The 26,642-nt window shown below is 39.7% G+C and overlaps 1 pseudogene; it reads right to left on the bottom strand.

Annotated features, from left to right (window-relative positions):
• Positions 1–9,173: 9,173 nt before the first annotated feature.
• Positions 9,174–9,706, bottom strand: LOC126069404 (ferritin heavy chain-like; annotated as a pseudogene).
• Positions 9,707–26,642: the final 16,936 nt, after the last annotated feature.

Raw genomic sequence — 26,642 nt, 5'->3', positions numbered from 1 at the left:
CCAGCATCCCTCTCCAACCCATTGTCCAGTCCAATCCATGTTTGAAGAATTGGCTTCAGGAATGGTTCCTGTCCTGGGCCAACAGAAGGTCTGGGGGCCATGACCACTGGGGTCCTTCCAGTCTCAGTCAGACCATTAAGTCTGGTCTTATGAGACTTTGGGGTCTGCATCCCACTGTTCTCCTGCTCCCTCAGGGGTTCTCTGATGTGTTCCCTGTGAGGGCAGTCATCGGTTGTAGCTGGGCACTATCTAGTTTTTCTGGTCTCAGGCCGATGTAGTCCCTGGTTCATGTGGCCCTTTCTGTCTCTTGTCTTTGCCCTTGATTTTAAGTGGTTATACAAAGCAGGTGCTTTCTAAAATCTCCTTATTAATTGGACTATTTTTCAATTGTAGGCGTGCTTTCTTTATTCCTTGACCATGAAATCTTTTCAAAGGCCCCATGTTGTTGTTGCTTTCTGTTTCATTAATTGTGAAATAACAAGAGTTCTATTCATATCTGTGGTTTTTTTGTTAAACAATGTAGATTGTTTCTTTTTGTTTATCCCCTCATGTTCTACTTGGGTGCTCTTAGCATCCTTCTCTTTGATATTACATTGGAGTGTTGCTTGATGTACTTAGCCAGTTACTATTATTTCTGAAATCTGGTATATTTTAATAGTACAGCCCTGCTAGACTGAAGGGGAGGTATCTTATTTTCCTCTAGTGTCTGGTTATCTGATTCTACAAAGGGATATTAACTTCTAGGACCCAGTTATCTGATTCTACAAAGGGATATTACTATCTGGATAATTCAAAACAGTCTGTAATGTTTTCTTTGAAGAAAGCCATAGAAGACACACTACAACACACAGAGTGTCCCTCTTGCAGGGCTTGTCCAGTGTCAACATCTTTTAACTTGGGAATGCTATAAGACTTATCCTATACTTTCTGCTTCCTACCTCATTGCATTCTGAAAGCATTAAAAAAAAGAGAAACATTAATGGCGGTACTAAGGCCTGGTGGGAGGAAGAAAAAGCCTTAGCTCACCTCAGAACACAGTTCTGACATAGTAGACCGGGCCTACTTTCTTGTGTGCAAAGATCCCTAGCCAATGGCGTGCATACTCAATAGAATATAATTGGCAATCTCTTCCAGCTTTCTTTTTATGTTGGCCTGCAATTTTATATTAGCTCCCCATGCCTACTTTATTTGCGGGATTTTTTTTTTCTGGGTTCTGTCAGGTGTGAACTAATATTCGTAATTTACATTCCTAACGCAACTTTAGATATTTTTTAAAACCTTTTCATGATTTTTTTAAAATAATTTTTATTGACCTTTAAGTGAACGTTTACAAATCAAGTCAGTCTGTCACATATAAGCTTATATACATCTCACTCCATACTCCCACTTACCTTCCCCCTAATGAGTCAGCCCTTCCAGTCTCTCCTTTCGTGATAATTTTGCCAGTTTCTAACCCTCTCTACCCTCCTAGCTCCCCTCCAGACAGGAGATGCCAACACAGTCTCAAGTGTTCACCTGATACAAGTAGCTCACTCTTCATCAGCATCTCTCTCCAACCCATTGTCCAGTCCCTTCTATGTCTGATGAGTTGTCTTCGGGAATGGTTCCTGTCCTGGGCCAACAGAAGGTTTGGGGACCGTGACTGCTGGGATTCCTCTAGTCCCAGTTTGACCATTAAGTCTGGTCTTTTTATGAGAATTTGGGGTCTGCATCCCACTGATCTCCTGTTCTCTAATAAAGGGCATCTATACAAAGCCAACAGCCAACATCACTCTAAATGGAGAGAGCCTGAAAGCATTTCCCTTGAGAATGGGAACCAGACAAGGATGCCCTTCATCACCGCTCTTATTCAACATTGTGCTAGAGGTCCTAGCCAGAGCAATTAGGCTAGACAAAGAAATAAAGGGCATCTGGATTGGCAAGGAGGAAGTAAAATTATCTCTATTTGCAGATGACATGATCTTATACACAGAAAACCCTAAGGAATCCTCCAGAAAACTACTGAAACTAATAGAAGAGTTTGGCAGAGTCTCAGGTTATAAGATAAACATACAAAAATCACTTGGATTCCTCTACACCAACAAAAAGAACATCGAAGAGGAAAAAACCAAATCAATACCATTCACAGTAGCCCCCAAGATGATAAAATACTTAGAAATAAATCTTACCAAAGATGTAAAAGACCTATACAAAGAAAACTACAAAGCACTACTACAAGAAACTAAAAAGGACCTACTTAAGTGGAAAAACATACCTTGCTCATGGATAGGAAGACTTAACATAGTAAAAATGTCTATTCTACCAAAAGCCATCTATACATACAATGTACTTCCGATCCAAATTCCAATGACATTTTTTAATGTGGTGGAGAAACAAATCACCAACTTCATATGGAAGGGAAAGAAGCCTCAGATAAGTAAAGCATTACTGAAAAAGAAGAACAAAGTGGGAGGCCTTACTTTACCTGATTTTAGAACCTATTATACAGCCACAGTAGTCAAAACAGCCTGGTACTGGTACAACAACAGGCACATAGACCAATGATTTTTTATAATAGTAGTCTCATATAGTATTTGTCCTGTGATTGACTTACTTCACTCAGCATAATGTCCTCCATATTCATCCATGTTTTGAGATATTTTGCAGATTCATCATTGTTCTTTATCGTTGGGTAGTATTCCATTGTGTGTTTTTCCATTCATCTGTTGATTTTTTCTTCTGTGATCTTTACAATTTTTGGTTTTATATTTAGGCTTTTTTCCATTTTGAACTAGTTTTTGTATATGATGTGAGGTATGGGTCCTGTTTCATTTTTCTGCAGATGGACATCCAGTTTTGCCAGCACCTTTTGTCCAAAAAGCTGTCTTTTCCCCATTTGATGGACTTTGGGCCCTTGTCAAAGATCAGGTGATCGTAGGTGGATGGATTTACATCTGGCTTCCAACTTTAGATATCTTTTATGTGCTTTTATGTGTATTTCACATGAGAATCAGGAACTTGCCTGCTATCTTTATGTGAAAGTCAAAGGAAAGTATTTTTAAGTCAACACACGATGCATGAGATGAGGCCGTTGCAAACAGCACCACTGTTATAAAATGCTTCCTAGGCCAGAAGTTACCGGTTGTAGCCTTACCTATGACCTTAGGATATCCAAACAATTTGAAAACACTTGCTGGACGTGGAAGGAGAGAGATGTTTTCCTGGGTTCCTTCCAAGGCCCCTCTCAGGTGATGCCCAATCTGGGACCATCCAGTTTCCATTCTGTCAATGTAGATGTATTGGGCTTTTGTAGCTTACAGACATTAGTTAGTCAAGTTATACTTTTCCTCGCTATTCTTCAGATAAAGCATCTGCTTGTTAAAAAACAATGTAGCGTGCATACTGGTAAAATCATTTACAGGCTATCTCAAAATGAAGTTCTAATTTGTCTGAAAATTCTTTCAATGTAAAGTGAAATATTAAGCTTTTGATGTGTAAAATTGAGTTTCTTGTGACTGAGGAAACTCTTAAATACAGGAGCTGACGACCTGCATACAAAAGAGGAAGTGGCTTCCTTAGTGTTACTATAGCAACTTTTTGTTTATCTAAGGTAGACCTTAGGTTCTTCTGCTTGCTTTGAAGATGAAAGACTGGATGAACAAATGGACAATAGCCGGACGATATATAAAAACAACTCTGACCCACTATCCACAGTTACCAGCCCAGGAAGCCAAACAACAATCCCTGTAATGATGGGCCCCAAATGGCCAGGGCTTGATTAACAACTGACAGCTTCCTTAATTTTCTTTGTATTTTTTTTTGTGTGTGTGCTTTAGATGAAGATTAGGAACACTGGTGGTGTAGTGGTTAAGAGCTACGGCTGCTAATCAAAAGGTCGACAGTTTGAATCCACCAGATGCTCCTTGATAACCCTATGGGGCAGTTCTACTCTGTCCTATAGGGTCGCTGTGAGTCAGAATCATCTCAAGGGCAACAGGTTAGATGAAGTTTTACAGAGCAAATTGGTTTCTCCTTAAACAATTTATATAGATATTGTTTTATGACATTGGTTCTAACTCTGTGATGTGTCAACTCTCTCCCTTTCTTGACCTTGGGTTCCTCATTTCCATTCGTCCAGCTTTCCTGTCCCTGCCTGACTTCTTGTCCTTGGCCCTGGGCTGGTGTGCCTATTTAGTCTTGTATACATGGTTGAGCTACATGTATTATTGTTTATTTTACGGGCCCATCTAATCTTTGGCTGAAGGGTGAACCTCAGGAGTGACTTCAGTACTGAGTTAAAAGGGTGTCTGGGGGCCATATTCTTGGGATTTCTCTAGCCTCTGTCAGACCAGTAAGTCCGGTCTTGTCTCGTGAGTTTTGTTCTACATTTTTCTCAAGCTTTGTTTGGAACCCTCTATTGTGATCCCTGTCAGAGCAGTTGGTGGTGATACCAGACACCATCTAGTTGTACTGGACTCAGGCTGGTGGAGGCTGTCGTAGTTGTGGTCCGTTAGTCCTTCAGACTAATCTTTCCCATGTGTCTTTGGTTTTCTTCATTCTCCCTTGATCCAGATGGGGTGGGACAAGTGGAGTATCTTAGATGGCTGCTCACAAGTTTTTAAGACCCCAGACACTACTCACCAAAGTAGAATGTAGAACATTTTCTTTATAAACTATATTATGCCAATTGAGCTAGATGTCCTCAAGACCATGGTCTCCAGAGTTTCCTTAATTTTTATCTCTATTTCTAACTTAGAGCCTACCAGATAAAGCCAAATATGCTCCCCTAACCAGTCATACAGTATGCTCCACTTCTAGTTAGCCTGCCTTCAGCTTCCCCATGCCTATCCAATCAGAGCATATCTGAAGCCTTCCCTTTTCTCCCCCTATGAAGTTTTCCCACTGCTCTGTCTGCCTTTGAGTCTCTGTCAGATGCAAGTGATAGTGGCTGAAGTCCTTGCTATAGCAAGCTGTGAATGAATAGCCTTTGTGCCTATCCATTTATCTATGTATCTAGCTAGCTAGCTAGCTAGTCTATTTCCGCAAGGAGAATATTCGCTCTGTACTGGAGAGGGTTATTTCTTTAGTTTCTGATTTTGGAGGTCTCCTTAGAAAATGGTACTACTTAAAATTGACACAATCATAGTCTATGTGAATTCTCAAACACCTTTGCAAATAAAAGGAAATGTGAATTATTTGTTCTGCCTACTAGCTACATATTAGAGACACCCACAGCATTTTATTTTAAATCACAATATAAACCATGTCCTGGATTTCACTCAGGGCATTACAATAAAGAAGAACATGTTGGGTTTATAGGTGTAATTTTACATTAGAGTTTTATAAACACTGTCTACTAAAGGGGGCAAACACTCTGAGCATTTTCAAAATCTGTAAGGGGCCAACTAATTCCGTTTCTCAAATCTAACCAAGTACATTGGGGTAGGAGCAGATGGCCACTCTCATTAAACGGCAAATGCTGGCACCAGAGAATACTTTGTACCACTATATACAAAGCGTAATCAATGATATGTATTCTACAGGTGAACTTTCTGGTACCCTATCTAAGCACTGGACTTCAGTGCTGCTGCCAGCTTCTGTAGGCCTTTTACTTGGACATACAACAATAATGGTTTTTACAGCCAGCTGGTACCGGTAGCTCTCTGCAAATGCCAATGAACACAGTCACTCCAAGGTATTTGCTACCCTTAGCAGTTAGAATTTTTTTCCCTTTGATGATACTAAATAGGAGGACGCATATATACAGCCATAGAGGTAGATCAAAGCCTATGATTTTTAAAAAACAATTTATTTTATTTTTTGTTATTGTGAGAATATACATAGCAGAACATACACCAATTCAACAATTTCTGCATGTAAAACTAAGTGACGTTGATCACATTCTTCAAGTTGTACAACCATTCTTACCCTCCTTTTCTGAGTTGTTCCTCCCCTGTGAACAGGAACTCACTGCCCCCTATGGTTCGTATCTAGTCTTTCAATTTATATAATTATAAAATTTAAATAGCAAACTCTTCTATAGTACTTATGGTTCTCAAGCATTAACTCACCTCATCTTGATAATAACCCTATATGGTAGAAAACTGAGTTGTTATTGTTAGGTGCCACTGAGTCAGTTCTGACTCATAGAGACCCTATACACAACAGAACTAAACACTGCTGGGTCCTACACCATGCTCACAATTGTTGCTATGCTTGAATGCATTGTTGCAGCCGCTATGTCAATCCATCTCGTTGAGGCTCTTCCTCTTTTTCACTGACCCTCTACTTTATCAAACATGATGTCCTTCTCCAGGGACTGATGCCTCCTGATAACATGTCCAAAGTTCGTGATACATAGTCTCGCCATCCTTGCTTCTAAGGAGCATTCCTGTACTTCTTCCAAGACAGATTTGTTCATTCTTTTGGCAGTCCATGGTATATTCAATATTCTTCTTCAACACCAAAGTTCAAAGGCGTCAATTCTTCTTCGGTCTTCCTTATTCATTGTTCAGCTTTTGCATGCATAGGAGGCGATTGAAAACACCATGGCTTGGGTCAAGCACAGCTTAGTCCTCAAAATGACATCTTTGCTTTTCAACACTTTAAAGAGATCTTCTGTAGCCGACTTGCCCAATGCAATGTGTCTTTTGATTTCTTGACTGCTGTTTCCATGGGTGTTGATTATGGATCCAAATAAAATGAAATCCTTGACAACCTCAATCTCTTCTCTGTTTATCATGATGTTGCTTATTGGCCCAGTTGTGAGGATTTTTGTTGTCTTTATGTTGAGGTGTAATCCATATTGAAGGCTGTGGTCTTTGATAGTCATCAGTAAGTGCTTCAAGTCATCTTCATTTTCAGCAAACAAGATTGTGTCATCTGAATAACACAGGTTGTTAATGAGCCTTCCATCAATTCTGACGCCCCATTCTTCTTCATATAGTCCGGCTTCTCAGATTATTTGCTCAGCATACGGATTGAATGGGTACGGTAAAAGAATACAACCCTGACGCACACCTTTCCTAACTTTAAACCATGCAGTGTTACCTTGTTCTGTTGAACAACTGCCTCTTGAGCCATGTTCAGATTCCTAATGAGCACAATGAAGTGTTCTGGAATTCCCATTCTCTGCAATGTTATCCATAATTTGTTATGATTCACACAGTCAAATGCCTTTGCATAGTCAATAAAACACAGGCAAACATCTTTCTGGTATTCTTTGCTTTCAGCCAGGATCCATCTGACATCAACAATGATATCCCTTGTTCCTTGGCCTCTTCTAAATCCGGCTTGAGTTTCTGGCAGTTCCCTGTCAATATACTGCTGCAGCTGCTTTTGAATGATGTTCAGCAAAATTTTGCTTGCATATGATATTAATGAGCTGAGCTAAAAGAGCTGAACAGAAGATTTCAAAGGGCTGCTTGAGAAGACAAAGTATTATGATGACACGTGCAGAGACCTGAAGAGAGAAACCAAAAGGGAAGAACATGCTGGGCATTTCTCAAGCTGAAAGAACTGAAGAAAAAATTCAAGCCTCAAGTTGTAATAGTGAAGGATCCTATGGGGAAAATATTAAATGATGCAGGAAGCATCAAAAAAAGATGGAAGGAATACACAGAGTCACTATGCCAAAAAGAATTGGTCAGCATTCAACCATTGCAGAAGGTAACGTATGATCAGGAACTGATGGTACAGAAGGAAAAAGTCCAAGCTGCACTGAAGGCATTGGTGAACAACAGGGATCCGGGAATTGACGGAATACCAATTGACATGTTTCAACAAAGGGATGCAGAGCTGGAAGGGCTCACTCATCTATGCCAAGAAATTTGGAAGACAGCTACCTGGCCAATTGACTGGAAGAGAAAACAGAGGCAGAGAGAAATTAATTAGTTAACATAGCTAATTAATTAGTTAAGTGGTATAGGTGATATTTGAACCCAAATATTCTGGCTTGGGTTTGTTCTTAACTACTCCATTTTGCTGCCTCTTCAAATCAAAATTGAAACCCATCGACACAGATAATTGTTGAATTCTGGTACCCAATCATTATTTCATTATTATCAATTATAATAAAACAAATCTGACTCTATTTCATACTACATTTTTCATATTACTTGCACATAATATAATTTATTCTTCACTAAATGCCACACAGTAGGCCAGATAGGTATTATTATTATTAATCCTCATTTTATAGATTATAATGTAGAGGGTCTGAACCTAGGAGAAAATCATGAGCCATCGCATTGGCTCCATAGAACCTAGGTTATTAAACTCTGGAAGGGGAAATGATCCATAAAAGGGTGGTCAAGAAAACTGAAATATTTTTTGTTTTGTTTCTTTTTTTAAATAATTTTTATTGTGCTTTAAGTGAAAGTTTACAAATCAAGTCAGTCTGTCACATATAAGCTTATATATATATATTTTTTATACCTTACTAAATACTCCCATTTACTCTCCCCCTAATGAGTCAGCCCACTCCCTCCTTCCAGTCTCTCCTTTTGTGATGATCTTGCCAGTTTCTAACCCTCTCTACCCTCCCATCTCCCCTCCAGACAGGAGATGCCAACACAGTCTCAAGTGTCCACCTGATACAAGTAGCTCACTCTTCATCAACATCTCTCTCCAACCCATTGTCTAGTCCCTTCCATGTCTGATGAGTTGTCTTTGGGAATGGTTCCTGTCCTGGGCCAACAGAAGGTTTGGGGACCATGACCGCTGGGATTCTTCTAGTCTCAAGAAAACTGAAATATTTAATGGTTTTTTAAAAATCATGGTTCTTATATCAAAATGTTAACATATCCCATATTTATTTGGGGTTTTAATGACTAACTTGATTTAAAAAATCACTTATTCATGGAGATCTATACCATGACCTGGCAGTTTATAGAGTGCTTTCATTCCATATTTATTTATTTTTTTCAATTTTGCTCTTCAGAAAAAGTTTGTTTTGAAAGGACAGATATGTCCTTTTCTAGGTGAGGGCCTTTGAGTTAGCCAGAATTTGTTATTTTTTTTTCTAGGGTGTTGTGTACCAAATTACTTTATTTGAAGGAATGGTCCAAATGAAAGACCTGAAGTGGATGCATTGGTACAATTTATAGAAAAGGTAAAGGTAAACCCCACAGGCATGCGCTGTCTTGGTGACCGTGGAACTCACACCTGTGGCTATGGAGCAGCCAGGCTAAAGCTTAGCTCTCTCCGTATCTGTCTCCCAGGGTTTGCTTGTCAAAGAGACACTCTGCCAGGCCAGATTCTTTGGGCTCCCGTTTTGTGCAAGCTGGTTATGTAGTCACCCAATTCTTTGATGGATTTCACCTGCTCACTTTGGTAATGAGTCTCAACAAAGTCACACAAATGGGGGTCGTCCTTGTCAGTGGCCAGTTTGTGCAGTTCCAGCAGTGACTGATTCAGGCTTTTTTCCAAGTGTAATGCACACTCCATTGCATTCAGCCCACTCTCCCAGTCATCATGGTCTGGTTTCTTGATATCCTGAAGGAAGATTGGGCTACCTCAATGGTTCTTCAGCTTCATCATTTTCTCAGCATGTTCCATCCTCCTTGTGAGATTGGTGAAGAAAATATTTGGCAAAATTTTTCAAAGTCACATCATTTCAGTGGAAGTAAAAAGACAGGCAGACGGAGGAGGCGTAGAGCTTCAGGTCGATCTGGCAGTTGATCTGATTGCAGTTCTGGAGCACCTGCAAGGGCGACGCGGTCGTCATGGTGATGGTTGAGGAGAGGCAGAGTGGTTCTGTGAGGGCCTGGAGTGGTGGTGGGGGTGTGGGGGACATGGGGCATGCGAGGGCGCTGCTGTGAGGAGGTGGCTGAAGGCAGGCTGGGAGCAGCCAGTTGGAGGGAGGCTGGTGAGCTCCAGGGTCTGTTAAAGCACTGTTGAAGCAGGGAGGAGACCACCGTGACTCCGCAAAGGACATCTGGCTGAGTTAGCCAGAATTTGAACCAAGACGTGGGCTGATTTCACTTGCCCTGTCCTTCTCACAATACCTGCTTGCCTTTCTTCTCATTGCTTTTCTTCCCCTTTTCCCTCACTTACTGAATAATCTAGCACCCTTTCCTTTGGGTATAAATATCTGAATAACTTATAGAAGATATATTTGAATTTATAATGATATTAAGTGTACTTTTAAAAGTACATTTTATTTACAGTATGCTGTTTGGTCACATATCAAGTTTCTTTGTGTGTAGGTAATATTCATCAAATGCTTGAATGAATGAGTGGATAGATGAATGAATGAATAACAGCTCAGGTTGTTATCATAACTGCTTTTAAGGTAATTAAGTATTGAAGGAGCCTGACTCACCCCTTCACCCCTTGGAGTGTATATTCTTAAGCATTTGACTTGCTATCTTAGTTGTTTCCAAGTTTATGAGTTATCTTTCTTCCTTCTCTCCAACTGGCTCTGGATTCTTAAAAATTGAAATATGTAAAATATAAATGTACCTATTTTTTTATAGTACCACAGGAGAATGAACAAATGTGTCTTGGAGGAAGTACAGCCAGAATGCTCCTTAGAAGCAAAGATGGTGAGATTTCTTCTCACATATTTTGGATATGTTTTCAGGAGGGACCAATCCCTGGAGAAGGACATCATGCCCAGTAAAATAGAGGGTCAGTGAAAAAGAGGAAGATCCTCAACAAGGTGGATTGGCACAGTGGTGTCAACAATGGGCTCAAACATAGCAATGATTATGAGAATGGTGCAAGGCCAAGCAGTGTTTTGTTCTGTTATACGTAAGGTCACTATGAGTCAAAACCAACTTGACACCTCAGAACAAAAAAAAACAAAACAAAAAACAAAACCAACAATAGTACCACAAAATGGCAACTAAACTCTCATCTATATACCATTTGGAGCCCTGGTGGTGTAATGGTTAAGAGCTCAGCTGCTAACCAAAAGGTCAGCAGTTCAAATCCACCAGCCACTTCTTGGAAGCCTATGGGGCCATTCTACTCTGTCCTGTAACATTGCTATCAGTTGAAACGGACTCAACGGCACCTAACAACAACATACATAATTTACCCACTTGATCTTTTCATTAGAATATGTGATCCCCCTAAAATTGGATTTGAAACAATGCCTAGCGTTCTCAGGAGTTTTCTTCACTCTTCAAAGAGTTAAAAAAAAAAAAAAAAACCTACTGCCGTTGAGTCAGTTCCGACTCATAGCGACCCTGTAGGACAGAGTAGAACTGCACCATAGAGTTTGCAAGGAGTACCTGGCGGATTCGAATTGCTGACCTCTTGGTTAGCAGCCATAGCACTTAACCACTGCGCCACCAGGGTTTCCCTTTAAAGAGTAAAAAAAAAAAAATTGTAAATGCTGGCAGTGAAATATGTGTGTTTCCAACTGTAGTTAATAGTGACTGATGAAAAATGACAACTCTGTGGCTTAAAGTGAAACATAAAATAGTTAATACAAAGTGCCAGAATTTCAGATAAAGTTCTTTGTTGTCTGCAATTAGGGCAATGATCAATGTAGACTTGAATATAACTCCAAAGAGCTTTCTTGAGAAGGAACTCAGAAACTGTGGGTATATGCATGCCTTAGAAGTAAATTACACGATAAAATATTTATTTATTTATTTTATTGTGTTTCAGGTGAAAGTTTACAGCTCTGGTTTCTCATACAAGAATTCATACACACATTGTTATGTGACCCTAGTTGCTACCCTATAATGTGACTGCACATTCTTTCTTTCCATCCCAGATTTCCTGTGCCCATTCACCCAGCTCCTATAACTTTCTGCCTTCTCATCTTGCCTCTGGACAGGAGCTACCCATTTAGTCTCTTGTATCAAATTCAGCCAAGAAGCACACTCTTCACAAGTATCATTTTATATCTTATAGTCCAATCCTTTCTTTCTCTGAAGAGCTGGCTTAGGGAATAGTTCTTGTTCTGGGTTAGCAGAGAGTCCGGAGGCCATGCCTCCTGGGGTTCCTCCAGTCTTAGTCTGTTTTTTTTTTCTTACTATAATTTGAATTCTGCACCACACTTTTTTCCTTCTCTGTCAGGGACTCTCTGTTGTGTTCCCTGTCAGGGTGGTCATTGGTGGTAGCTGGGCACCATCTATTTCTTCTGGTCTCAGGCTGATGGAGTCTCTGGTTTATGCGGCCCTTTCTGTCTCCTGGGCTAATATTTTCCTTCTGTCTTTGGTAATCTTCATTCTCCTTTGCTCCAGGTGGATTGGGAACAATTGATGCATCTTAGATGGCTGTTCTCTAGCTTTTAAGACCCCAGACAGATGTCACTCACCAAAGTGGGATGCAGAACATTTTCTTAATAAACTTTTATGCCAATTGACCTGTTGTTGCTGTTAGGTGCCATTGAGTGGGCTCTGACTCATAGTGACCCCATGCAAAACAGAACAAAACACTGCCCGGTCCGGCGCCATCCTTACATTCGTTGCTATACTTAAGCCCAACGTTGCAGCCAGTGGGTCAATCCATCTCATTGGGGGTCTTCCTCTTTTTCGCTGACCCTCTGCTTTACCAAGCGTGATGTCCTTCTCCAGGGACTGATCCCTCCTAACAACATGTCCAAAGTATGTGAGTCTCTCCAGCCTTGCTACTAAGGAACATTCTGGGTATACTTCTTCCAAGGCAGATTTGTTTTTCCTTCTGGCAGTCCATGGTATATTCAATATTCTTCTCCAACACCACAATTTAAAGGCACAAATTCTTTTTTGGTCTTCCTTATTCATTGTCCAGCTTTCACATGCATATGCTGTGATGGAAAACACCATGGCTTGGGTCAAGTGCACCTTAGTCCTCAAGGTGACATCTTTGCTTTTCAACACTTTAAGGAGGTCTTTCGCAGCTGATTTTCCCAATGCAATGCATCTTTTGATTTCTTTTATTTATTTATTTATTGTACTTTAGGTGAAAGTTTACAAATCAAGTCAGCCTCTCATACAAAAATTTATACACACCTTGCTATGCATTCCCAGCTGCTCTCCCCCAGTGAGACAACACATTCCTCCTCTCCACCCTATATTCCCCATGTCCGTTCAACCAGCTACTGTCCTCCTCTGCTTTCTCATCTCATTACCAGACAGGGGTTGCCCACAGAGACTCAAGTGTCCACTTGAGGCAAGAAGTTCACTCATCACCAGAATCATTGTCTATCTTACCCACCAAAAAAAACAAACCCACTGCTGTTGAGTCAATTCTGACTCAAAGCAACCCTATCTTACAGTCCAGTCCAATCCCTGTCTGAAGAGTTGGCTTTGGCAATGGTTCCAATCTTGAGCTAACAAAGGGTCCAGGGACCATGACTGTCAGGGTCCCTCCAGTCTCAGACAGACCGTTAAACCTGGCCTTTTGACGAGAATTTGAGATCTGCATCCCACTGTTCTCCTGCTCCATCAGGGATTCTCTATTATGTTCCCTGTGCAGGGCAGTGATCAGTGGTAGCTGGGCACCATCTAGTTCTTCCAGTCTCAGGCTGATGTGGTCTCCGATTCATGTGGCCCTTTCTGTCTCGGGTTGATAATTACCTGTGTCTTTGGTGACCTTCATTCTCCTTTGATCCAGGTGGGTTGAGACCAATTGATGCATCTTAGATGGCCACTTGCTAGTGTTTAAGACCCCAGAAGCTACTCTCCAAAGTGGGATGCAGAATGTTTTCTTAATAGATTTTGTTATGCCAATTGACCTAGATGTTGCCTGAAACCATGGTCCCCAAACCCTGTCCCGTACTATGCTGGCCTTCAAAGTGTTCAGTTTATTCAGGAAACTTCTTTGCTTTTGGTTTAGTCCAGTTGTGCTGACATCCCCTGTGTAGTGTGTTGCCCTTCCCTTCACCTAAAATAATTCTTGTCTACTAATTTTTTTTTACTATCTAGTTACTGAACATCCCTTTCCCTCCCTCCCCACCCTCGTAACCATAAAGGAATATTTTCTTCTGTGTTTAAACTTTACCTAGAGTTCTTAGAATAGTGATCTCATATAATATTTGTCCTTTTGCAACTGACTAATTTAATTCAGCACAATGTCTTCCAGATTCCTTCATGTTATGAAATGTTTCACAGATTCATCGCTGTTGTTAATGTTGTGTAGTATTCCATTGTGTGACCATACCATAATTTATCCATTCATCTGTTGATGGTCACCTTGTTTGATTCCATCTTTTTGCTATTGTAAACAGTGCTGCAATAAACATGGGTGTGCATATTATCTGTTCATGTGAAGGCTCTTATTTCTTTAGGGTATATTCCAAGGAGTGGAATTGCTGGGTTGTATGGTAGTTCTATTTCTAGCTTTTTAAGGAAGTGCCAAATCGATTCCCAAAGTGGTCGTACCATTTGACATTCCCACCAGCAGTGTATAAGTGTTCCAATCTCTCCACACCCTCTCCAATATTTATTATTTTGTGTTTTTTGGATTAATTCCAGCTTTGTTGGGGTGAGATGGAACCTCATTGTAGTTTTGATTTGCATTTGTCTTATGATCGTGAGCATTTCCTCATGTATCTGTTAGCAGGCTGAATGTCTTCTTTGGTAAAGTGTCTGTTTATGTCCTTTGCCATTTTTAATTGGGCTAATTGTCTTTTTTAGCTGAGTTTTTGCAGTATCATGTGGATTTTAGGGATGAGGCGCTGATCGGAAATGTCTTAGCTAAAACCTTTTTCCCAGTCAGTAGGTAACCTTTTTACTCTATTGGTGAAGTCTTTGGATGAGCATACGTGTTTGATTTTTAGAGCTCCCAGTATCTAATTTTTCTTCTGCATTGTTAGTAATGTTTTGTATACTATTCATGCCATGTATTAGGGCCCCTAGTATTGTCCCTGTTTTTTCTTCCATGATCTTTATCGTTTTAGATTTTATATTTAGGTCTCTGATCCATTTTGAGCTCGTTCTTGTGCATGGGGTGAGCTATGGGTCTTGTTTCATTTTTTTGCAGTTTTTTCATTTTTTTCCAGTTATGCCAGCACCATTTGTTAAAAAGACTGTCTTTTCTCCACTTAACTGTTCTGGGGCCTTTGTCAAATATCAACTGCTCATATGTGGATGGATTTATGTCTAGATTCTTAATTCTGTTTCATTGGTCCATGTACCTGTTGTTGTACCAGTACCAGGCTGTTTTGACTACTGTGGCAGTATAATAGTTTCTAAAATCAGGTAGAGTAAGGCCTCCCACTTTGTTCTTCTTTTTCAGTAATGCTTTACTTATCCGGGGCCTCTTTCCCATCCATATGAAGTTGGTGATTTGTTTCTCCATCTCGTTAAAGAATGTCGTTGGAATTTGGATCGGAATTGCATTAAACCTATAGATCGCTTTTGGTAGAATAGACGTTTTTATAGTGTTAAGACTTCCTATCCATGAGCCAGGTATGTTTTTCCACTTTTGTAGGTCTCTTTTGGTTTCTTGCACTAGTATTTTGTAGTTTTCTTTGTATAAGTCTTTTACATCTCTGGTAAGGTTTATTCCTAAGTATTTTATCTTCTTGGGGGCTACTGTAAATGGTACTGATCTGCTGATTTCCTCTTTGATGTTCTTTTTGTTGGTGTAGAGGAATCCAAGTGATTTTTTATGGTTATCTTGTATCCCAATACTCTGCTGAACTCTTTTATTAGTTTCAGTAGTTTTCTGGAGGATTCCTTAGGGTTTTCTGTGTATAAGATCATGTCATCTGCAAATAGAGATAATTTTACTTCTTCCTTGCCAATCTAAATGCCCTTTATTTCTTTGTCTAGCCTAATTGCTCTGGCTAGGTCCTCCAGCACAATGTTGAATAAGAGTGGTGATAAAGGGCATCCTTGTCTTGTTCCCGTTCTCAAGGGGAATGCTTTCAGGCTCTCTCCTTTTAGGATGATGTTGGCTGTTGGCTTTGTATAAATGCCCTTTATTATGTTGAGGAATTTTCCTTCTATTGCTATTTTGCTGAGAGTTTTTATCATGAATGGGTGTGGAACTTTGTCAAACGCCTTTTCTGCATCAATTGATAAAATCATGTGATTCTTGTCTTTTGTTTTATTTATGTGGTGGATTACATTAATTTTTTTTCTAATGTTGGACCATCCCTGCGTACCAGCTATGAATCCCACTTGGTCATGGTGAATTAGTTTTTTGATATATTGTTGAATTCTATTGGCTAGAATTTTGCTGAGAATTTTTGCATCTAAGTTCATGAGGGATATAGGTCTGTAATTTTCTTTTTTTGTGGTGGCTTTTTCTGGTTTTGGTATCAGGGATATGCTGGCTTCATAGAATGAGTTTGGTAGTATTCTGTCCTTTTCTATGCTCTGAAATACCTTCAGCAGTAGTGGCGTTAACTCTTCTCTGAAAGTTTGGTAGAGCTCTGCAGTGAAGCTGTCTCAGCCAGGGCTTTTTTTTCTGTTTGGAGTTTTTTGATTACCTTTTCAGTCTCTTCTTTTGTTATGGGTCTATTTAGTTGTTCTACCTCTGTTTGTGTTAGTTTAGGTAGGTAGTGTGTTTCTAGGAACTCGTCCATTTCTTCCAGGTCTTCAAATTTGTTAGAGTACAATTTTTCCTAGTAATCTGATATGATTCTTTTAATTTCAGTTGGGTCTGTTGTAATATCACCCATCTCATTTCTTATTCGGGTTATTTGCTTCCTCTTCTGTTTTTGTCAGTTTGGCCAGTGGTTTATCAATTTTGTTGATTTTTTCAAAGAACCAGCTTTTGATCTTGTTAATTCTTTCAATTGTTTTTCTGTTTTCTATTTCATTTAGGTTCAGCTCTAATTTTTATTATTTGTCTTCTTCTGGTGGCTGAGGTTTTCTTTTGTTTCCCTCTTTCTATTTGTTCAAGTTGTAGGGATAATTCTGTGATATGGGCCCTTTCTTCTTTTTGGATGTGTGCATTTATTGATATAAATCGACCTCTGAGCACTGCTTTCACTGTGTCCCGAAGGTTCTGATAGGAAGTGTTTTCATTCTCATTGGATTCTCTGAGTTTCTTTTTTCCATCCTTAATGTCTTCTATAATCCAGTCTTTTTTGAGCAGGGTATTGTTCAGTTTCCAAGTGTTTGATTTCTTTTCCCTGCTTTGTCTGTTATTGATTTCCACTTTTATGGTCTTTTGGTCAGAGGAGATGCTTTGTAATATTTCAATGTTTTGGATTCTGCTAAGTTTTGCTTTATGACCTAATGTGTGGTCTATCCTAGAGAATGTTCCATGTGTACTAGAAAAGAAAGTATAGTTGGTTGCTGTTGGGTGGAGTGTTCTGTATATGTCTATGAGGTCAAGTTGGTTGATTGTGGCATTTAGATCTTCCCTGTCTTTATTGAGCTTCTTTCTGTATGTCCAGTCCTTTACTGAAAGTGGTGTGTTGAAGTCTCCTACTATTATTGTGGAGCTGTCTATCTCACTTTTCAATGCTGATAGTGTTTGTTTTATGTATCTTGCAGCCCTGTCATTGGGTGCATAAATATTTAATATGGTTATATCTTCTTGGTATATTGTCCCTTTAATCATCGTATAGTGTCATTCCTTATCCTTTGTGGTGGGTTTAGCTTTAAGGTCTATTTTGTCCGAAATTAATATTGCCACTCCTGCTCTTTTTTGATTGTTGTTTGCTTGATATGTTTTTTTCCCATCCTTTGAGTTTTAGTTTGTTTTTGTCTCTAAGGTGTGTCTCTTGTAGGCAGCATATAGACGTATCGTGTTTTTTAATCCATTCTGCCACCCTCTGTCTGCTTATTGGTGCATTTAGTCCACTTACATTCAGAGTAATTATGGATAGGTATGACTTCAGTGCTATCATTTTGGTGTTGTTTTTTGTGTGTTGTTGACAGTTTCTCTTTCCCATTTAATTTTATGTGCTGAGTAGATTATCTTTATATATTGTCCTTTCCTCATATTCGTTGTTGTTGATTTTGTTTCTGCTGAGTCTCTATTTTTTTCTTGTATTTTATGTTGCTGAGTAGGATAATTTTCTCCTTTGTGGTTACCTCATTATTTACCCCTATTTTTCTAAATTTAAACCCAAAATTTATTTTTTTGTTTCGCCGTATCTTCCTCTCCATATGGAAGATCTGTGGTTAGATTTCTTAGTCCCTTTTTATTGTTTTAATGTTTCTTCGTTTATATAATAACATCGCTGTTACCCTGTTTTGAGCTTTTTTTAAAATCTGGCTTTTTTTTTTTTTTTTTTATTTCCCTGTCTAGGTTCACTTCTGATTGCTCTGCCCAGTGTTCTAGTCTTGGGTTGATACCTGACATTACTGATTTTCTAACCAAAGAACTCCCTTTAGTATTTCTTGTAGTTTTGGTTTGGTTTTTACGAATTCCCTAAACTTATGTTTATCTGGAAATGTCCTAATTTCACCTTCATATTTAAGAAATAGTTTTGCTGCATATGTGATTCTTGGCTGGCAATCTTTTTCTCTCAATTTTTTAAGTAAGTCATCCCATTGCCTTCTTGCCTGCATGGTTTCTGCTGAGTAATCCGAGCTTATTCTTATTGGCTCTCCTTTGTAGGTGATGTTTCCTTTATCCCTAGCTGCTCTTAAAATTCTCTTTTTATCTTTGGTTTTGGCAAGTTTGATTATAATGTCTTGGTTTAATATCACCTTATGTGGAGTTCGATGAGCACCTTGGGTAGATATCTTCTCATCTTTCACGATATCAGGGAAGTTTTCTGCCAACAAATCTTCAATAATTTTCTCTGTGCTTTCTGTTATCCCTCCCTGTTCTGGTACTCCAATCAGTTATAGGTTATTTCTCTTGATAGAGTCCCACATGATTCTTAATGTTTTTTCATTTTTTTAAATTCTTTGATCTGCTTTTTCTTCAAATATATTAGTGCCAAGTGATTTATCTTCAAGTTCAGAAATTCTGGCTTCTACTTGCTCAGTTTTGCTCCTCTGACTTTCTATTGAGTTTTCTACTTCTGTAATTTTATTGTTAATCTTCTGAATTTCTGATTGCTGTCTATCTATGGATTTTTCCAGCTTATTAAATTTTTCATTATGTCCCTGAATAATCTTTCTAATTTCTTCAATTGCTTTATCTGTGTGTTCCTTGGCTTGTTCTGTGTATTGCCTCATTTTCTTCCTGATGTCTTAAAGGTCTCTGTATATTGAACTTTTGTATTCTGCCTCTCGTAATTTCAGGAATGCACTTTCATCTAGAAGAGCCCTTGATTCTTTGTTTTGAGAGCTTGTTGAGATGATCATTGTCTGTTTCTTTATGTGACTTGATATTAACTGTTGTCTCCGAGCCATCTATAAGTTATTGTATTAGTTTTTGTTTGCTTACTGTGTCGTAGCTTCTTGCTTGTTTTGTTTTGATATGTCCAAATGGGTTGCTTGAGTGAGCTAGCTTGATTATTTTTGCCTTTGGAGCTCTGATGTCCTGCCCCCAGATGGCTAGAGCTGTTACCAGGTATATCACTCTAGGAGTCCATTCACTTTTTTTTGTATGAATTCAGCTCAGATGTCCAGGTAGCTGATCATCAAGTATGTGGTACGGGCTCTGTCCTACAGTCTTAGAAGAGCAGGAGTGATTGGTGTAGCTACCGGTATCTGGTTGCAGCAAGGGGTCATGCTCTGAAGAAGGTAGGAGGTTGAGAACTGACCCCCTAGTGTCTCTGAGGAAAGTGCATCCCTGTTCCCTAGAGCGTGCAGGTGGGTGGGTTCTGCAGACGGACCATGGGCACCCAATGTTTTTGGTTATAAGGACTGGGAGGTACCAGTTATCTTTGGACCCCTGTTGTGGGTGGCTGGGTGATCTGAGTGGAGCTACCCGTCCTTAGGCCCCTGATGTGGGTAGGTGAGGACCCTGTTTAATAGGCAAAGCAATGTCAAACATCAAACACCCACCTCTCCACCGCACCACTGAAATGGTTGGAGTCTGCCAACAAGGGCCTATTCTCCTGAAATAGGCCCACACAGGTCCATGCAGAAGGGAAAGGTGCTCAAAGTCCACAGACTGTTTATGCCTGGACAGGAGCCGTTTCTGTCCTGAGCTCCTCCAGTTAGTGGAGCAGGTAAATTATCTTTTCTCCCAAATGCAAATTTTTTCCTTCTCTAAGATCAGGAGGATGGCTCTAGGCAGTCAACAGTGCCTATCTCAGGCCCAGGGAATTCAGCCGCTGAAGCCAGCTTGGGGGTGGGGGGACGCGTTAGAATATATGCAAGTACTTAGCTTTTGCTGAGAGCACAATTCTTCTCTGGTTCTGGACGCATGAGTAGGCTGTGTGGCTAGCTGCTTCTCCCTGAGGAAACTGCTGCCGAATGCTAGTGCCAGCCCACAGCAGATGCTCCCAGGAATGATGTCTGAGGGCTCCCTGCGATTCAGGTCCGGTAACTCCTTTCCACTTCTGAACCGTCTCTTCCTCCCTCTGCCCCTCTGTTTGTTTTCTAAGCTTGCCTTTGATGCTCAGGTCTCCTAGTTTGTCATAAATACACTCATGTCACTTGTTTTTTCTGGTCTTTGTTATAAGGAGGGCTCGCCGGAAGCATCTGTCTATTCTGCCATCTTGGCTCTGCCTCCTCTTTCCTGCTCTTTTTTGATTGTTGTTTGCTTGATATATTTTTTTCCCACCCTTTGAGTTTTAGTGTGTTTGTGTCTTTAAGTCTAATGTGTGCCTCTTTTAGGCTGCATATAGACGGAGCGTGTTTTTTATTCATTCAGCAGCTTGTCTTTTTATTCGTGCATTTAGTCTATTTACATTCAGCATAATTATGGATAGGTACTAAGCTCATAAAATTTTTTTTTTATGAGCTTAGTGGTGTTATTTTGATCTCTTTTTTGTGTGTGTTGTTGACAGTTTCTTTTTTCCCTTTAGTTTTTTGTGCTAAGCAGTTTTTCTTTGTAAATTGTATGTTACTCTTTTTCATGGTTGTTGATTTTGTTTTTGCTTAGTCTTTATGTTTTTCTTGTATTTTATTTTGTTGTGTAGGATTGTTATTCTCCTTTGTTACCTTATTATTTACCCCAATTTTCCTAATTTTAAACCTATCTTTTACCTCCCTCTATTTTTTTTATCGCCTTGATTTGCTCTCCATATGAAAGATCTGTGACTGCTTTATTTAGTTCCTCTTTATTGATTTAATGTTGTCGCCTTTTACATAATGACATCACTATATCCCTGTTTTGAGCTTTTTTTATCTTTATTTATTTTTGTGATTTTCTCATCTGGGTTGATAGCTGGTTGCTCTGTTCTGTGTTCTAGTGTTGGGTTGATATCTGATATTACTGATTTTCTAACCAGAAAATTCCCTTTAGTATTTCTTGTAGTTTTGGCTTTGTTTTTGCAAATCCGTAAACTTCTGTTTTTCTGGAAATGTCCTAATTTTGCCTTCATATTTGAGAGACAGTTTTGCTGGATATATGATTCTTCTTGGCTGGCAATTTTTTCCTTCTATGTTTTAAATGTCATCCCATTGCCTTCTTGCCTGCATGGTTTTTGCCGAGTAGTTCAAGCTTATTCTTATTGACTCACCTTGTAGGTGACTTTTCATTTATCCCTGGCTGCTCTTAAAATTTTCTCTTTATCTTTGGTTTTGGCCAGTTTGATCATAATATATCTTGGTGACTTTCTTTTGCAATCTGTCTTGTGTGGGGTTTGATGAGCATCTTGGATAGATATCTCCTCATCTTTCACGATATCAGGGAAGTTTCCTGCCAACACCTCTTCAACAGTTTGCTTTGTACTTTCTGTTTTCCTGTTGTCTTCTGGTACTCCAATCGCTCGTAGGTCATTTGTCTTGATAGAGTCCCACATGATTTTTTGGGTTTCTTCATTTTTAAAAGTTATTTTATCTTATTGTTCCTCAAATATATTGTTGCCAAGTGTTTTGTCTTCAGTCTCGCTTATTCTGACTTCCATTTCCTCAGTTCTGCTCCACTGACTTTCTACTGAGTTGTCTAATTCTGATATTTTATTGTTAATCTTCTGAATTTTGATTGATGTCTCTGTATTGATTCTTGTAGCCTATTAAATTTTTCATTATGTTCTTGAATAATCTTCTTAATTTCCTTAACTGCTTTATCTGTGGAAACCCTGGTGGCATAGTGGTTAAGTGCTACAGCTGCTAACCGAAAGGTTGGCAGTTCAAATCCACTAGGTGCTTCTTGGAAACTCTGTGGGCAGTTCACTCTGTCCTATAGGGTTGCTATGAGTTGGGATCGGCTCGATGGCAAAGGGTTAAGGTTAAAGCCTTTATCTGTGTTTTCCTTGGCTTGTTCTGCATTTTGCCTGATCTCCTTCCTGAGGTCTTGAAGAGTTCTGTGTATTAATCTTTTGTATTCTACATCTGGTAATTTCAGGAAGACTTCTTCATCCAGAAGATTCTTTGATTCTTTCCTTTGGGAGTTTGTTGATGTGGTCATGTTTTGCTTCTTTATGTGATTTGTTATCAACTGTTGTCTCCGAGCCATCTATAAGTTATTGTATTATTTTATTTTATATTTGCTCACCGTATCCTAGGTTCTTGCTTTGTTTTGTTTTGATATACCCAAATGGGCTACTAGAGTGAGCTCTCTTGATTGTTAGAGCCTTTGAAGCACTAATGTCCTGTCACTGGATGGCTAGAGTTGTTAACTCTATGAGCCTAAGAGTCTATTCACTATTCTCGTATAGATTCAGCTCAGGCGTCCAGGTAGTCAGTCACCTAGTGTGTGGTCTAGGCTCTCACCTACAATCTTAGAGGAGCAGTGGTGATTGGTGTACTTACAGGTTTCTGGTTGCTGCAGGGGGTGACAGTCTGAGGAATATGGGAGCTTACAACCTTCCCCCGAGTGTCTGTGAGGAAAGCGTGTCTCTGTTCTCTAGAGCGCACTGGTGGGTGGGCTCTGCAGCCATACCATAGCCACCCAGTGCTTTTAACTGTAAGGACTGGGAGGCACCACTTATGCTTGGACCTCTGTTTCAGGTGTATGGGTGGCATGGGTGGAGCCACCAGTCCTCAGGCCCCTGCTGTATCAAACGTCAAAAACCTACCTCTCCACTGCACAGCTGAAACAGTTACAGTCAGACCGTAAGGACATTCACCCTTGCAATATAACAGCCAGATCCTATCTGCTGTACTGGGGCCAACTGGGTCCATGCAGGGATGAAAGACATTCAAAGTCTGTGGAATGCTTTACCTGGACAGGAGTTGCTTCTGCTCTATGTTTCCAGATTATGGGAGCCAGCAGATTATTTTTCCCCCATTTGTTAATTTGTCCCTTCTCCAAGGCTGGGAGAATGGCTCAGGGAGTGCGACAGGACCTGTCTCAGGCCAAGGGAAATCAACTGTCACTGAAGCCAGCTGGAGCAGAAGGAGGAGAGATCAGATAGAAGAGATTTCTTTCAAAAGGAAGAGCTATTAGATATGTGCTGTAAATTAGACAAAATCACCGATCGTGTGCCAAGAGCACTGTTTTTTCTCAGGTTCCAGAGGAGTGTGTAGATTCTGTGTGCTGGCTCAGCCCTTCCACAGTCGCACCAAGGAATCGGGGCTGTGCCATCTTGCTTGCCTTCTTTTGCTGAAGCAGATGCATCTGGAATGCCACCTCCAGTGCTGCTGTGGTCACACCAGAGAATCACGGCTGCACAACTTCGCTTGCCTTCTTTCGTTGAAGCAGGCACGTCCAGAATGCTACTGCCAGCCCTGCCACGTTCTTGCCTGCCTGGGTATCAGGGCTGAAGTGCTCCCGTGGAGTCACATCCAGAACCTCCTCCCTGCTTCTGCACCGTCTCTCTCTCCCTCTGTCACTTGTCTGATTTCTTAACTTTGCCTTTGATGACCAGGGTTCCTAGCTTGTCATATATATAATTGAATCACTTGTTTTTTTCGGGTCTTTGCTGTAAGAGAGACCACTGGATGTGTCTGACTACTCTGCCATCTTGGCGCTGCCTCTCTTTTGATTTCCTGACTCTTCCTTCCATGGGTGTAGATTGTGGATCCAAATAAAATGAAATCCTTGACAACCTCAAACTTTTCTGCATTTATCATGATGCTGCTTATTGGTACAGTTGTGAGGATTTTTGTTTTCTTTATGTTGAGGTGTAATCCATACTGAAGGCTGTGGTCTTTGATCTTCTTCAAGTCCTCTTCACTTTCAGGAAGCGGGGTTATGTCACGTGCATAACACAGGTTGTTAATGAGTCTTCCTCCAATCCTGATGCCCTGTTCTTCTTCATGTAGTCCAGCTTCTCGGATAATTTGCTCAGCATACGGATTGAATAGGTATGGTGAAAGGATACAATCCTGACACACACCTTTCCTGACTTTAAACCACGCAAAATCCCCTCGTTTTGTTTGAAGGACTACCTCTTGATCTATGTGAGATCCTTATGAGCACAATTAAGGGTTCTGGAATTCCCATTCTTTGCAATATTACCCATAATTTGTTATGATCGACCCAGTTCAATGCCTTTGCATAGTCAATAAAACACAGGTAAATATCTTTCTGGTATTCCCTGCTTTCAGAAAGGATCCACCTGACATCAGCAGTGATATGCCTGGTTCCGCATCCTCTTCTGAATCAGGCTTGAATTTCTGGCAGTTCCCTGTTGATATACTGCTGCAGTGGCATATACTGAGGACCTAGATGTCCCCTGAAACTATGTTCCCCAGACCCCCATCCCTGCTACACTGTCCCTTGAAGTGTTTGGTTGTGTTCAGGAAACTTCTTAGCTTTTGGTTAAGTGTAGTGGTGCTGACTTCCCCTGTATTGTGTGTTGTCCTTCCCTTCAACTAAGATAACTCTTGTCTACTATCTAGTTAGTGAATTCCCCTCTCCCTCTCTCCTTATCTTTGTAACCATCAAAGAATGTTTTCTTCTGTGTTTAAACCTTTTCTTGAGTTCCTATGATAGTGGTCTCATACAATATTTGTCCTTTTGTGACTGACTAATTTCACTCCACATAATGCCTTCCAGATTCATCCATGTTGTGAGATGTTTCACGGATTCATCTTTGTTCTTAATCGTTGCGTAGTATTCCATCATGTGATTATACCATAATTTGTTTAGCCATTCATCATTGATAGGCACTTAGGTTGTTTCCATCTTTTTGCTATGGTGAACAGTGCTGCAATGACCACAAGTGTGCATATATCTATTCATGTGATGGCTCTTATTTTCCTAGGATATATTCTAAGGAGTGGGATTGCTAGATCATATAGTAGTTCTATTTCTAGCTTTTTAAGGAAGTGCCAATTTGATTTCCAAATTGGTTGTACCATTTTACATTCCCACCAGCAGTGTATAAGTTTTCCAGTGTCTCTACAACCTCTCCAACATGTGTTATTTTGTGTTTTTTAGATTAATGCTAGCCTTGTTGGAGTGAGATGGTATCTCATTGCAGTTTTGATTTGCGTTTCTCTAATGGCTAATGATCGTGAGCAGTTCCTTATGTATCTGTTAAGTTAGCCACCTTAATATCTTCTTTGGTGAAGTACCTTTTCATATCCTTTGCTCATTTTTAATTGGGTTATTTGTCTTTTTTTGTAGTTGAGGTGTTGCAGTATCGTATAGATTTTAGAGATTAGAACCTGATCGGATATGTCATGGCCAAAGAATTTTCCCAGCCTCTAGGTTCTCTTTTTACTCTTTTGGTGAAGTCTTTTGATGAGCATAAGTGTTTGATTTTTAGGAGCTCCCAGTTATCTAGTTTCTCTTCTGGTGTTAGTGCATTGTTAGTTATGTTTTATATTCTGCTTACGCCATGTATCCGGGCTCCTAGCGTTGTCCCTATTTTTTCTTGCATGATCTTTATCGTTTTAAATTTTATATTTAGGTCTTTGATCCATTTTAGTTTAGTTTTCTTTGTATAGGTCTTTTATAGCTCTGGTTAGATTTATTCCTAAGTATTTTATATTCTTGTGTAAATGGTACTGATTTGGTGATTTCCTCTTCAAAGTTCTCTTTGTTGTTGTAGATAAATCTAACTGATTTTTATATGTTTATTGTGTATCCTTACACTTCGTTCAAATCTTCTATTAGTTCCAGTAGTTTTCTTGTGGATTCTTTGAGGTTTTCTGTGTATAAGATCATAACATCTGTAAATAGGGATACTTTTAGTTCTTCCTTACCAATATGGATGCCCTTTATTATTTTTTTTTTCTAGCCTCATGGCTCTGGCTAGGATCTCCAGTACTATGTTGAATAATAGTGATGGTAAAGGGCATCCTTGTCTGGTTCCCGTTCTCAAGAGGAATGCTTTCAGAGTCTCTCCATTTAGGATGATATTGGCTGTTGGTTTTCTACAAATGCCCTTATTATGCTGAGGAATTTCCCTTCTCTTCCTGTTTTGCTGAAAGTTTTTATCATGAGTAGGTGTTGGACTTTGTCAAATGCCTTTTCTGCATCATTTGATAAGATCATATGGTTCTTGTCCTTTATTTTATTAGTGTGATGGATTACATTGATTGTTTTTGTAGTATTGAACCATCCCTGTATACCCAGTATGAATCCCACTTGGTCATGGTAAATTGTTTTTGAATTCTATTGGCTAGAATTTTGTTGAAGATTTTTGCCTCTATGTTAAGGAGGCATATTGGTCTGTAATTTTTTTTGTTGTGTCTTTACCTGATTTTGGTTAGAGGGTTATACTGGCTTTGTAGAACGAGTTTGGAAGTATTCCATCCTTTCTATGCTCTGAAATACCTTTAGTAGTACTGGTGTTAACTCTTTTCTGAAAGTTTGGTAGAATTCTCAAGTGAAGTCGTCAGGTCCAGTGT

Source organism: Elephas maximus, chromosome X, assembly GCF_024166365.1.
Source record: "Elephas maximus indicus isolate mEleMax1 chromosome X, mEleMax1 primary haplotype, whole genome shotgun sequence".
NCBI classification, from domain to species: Eukaryota; Metazoa; Chordata; class Mammalia; order Proboscidea; family Elephantidae; genus Elephas; species Elephas maximus.
This window is presented reverse-complemented; position numbering and strand designations above follow the sequence as displayed.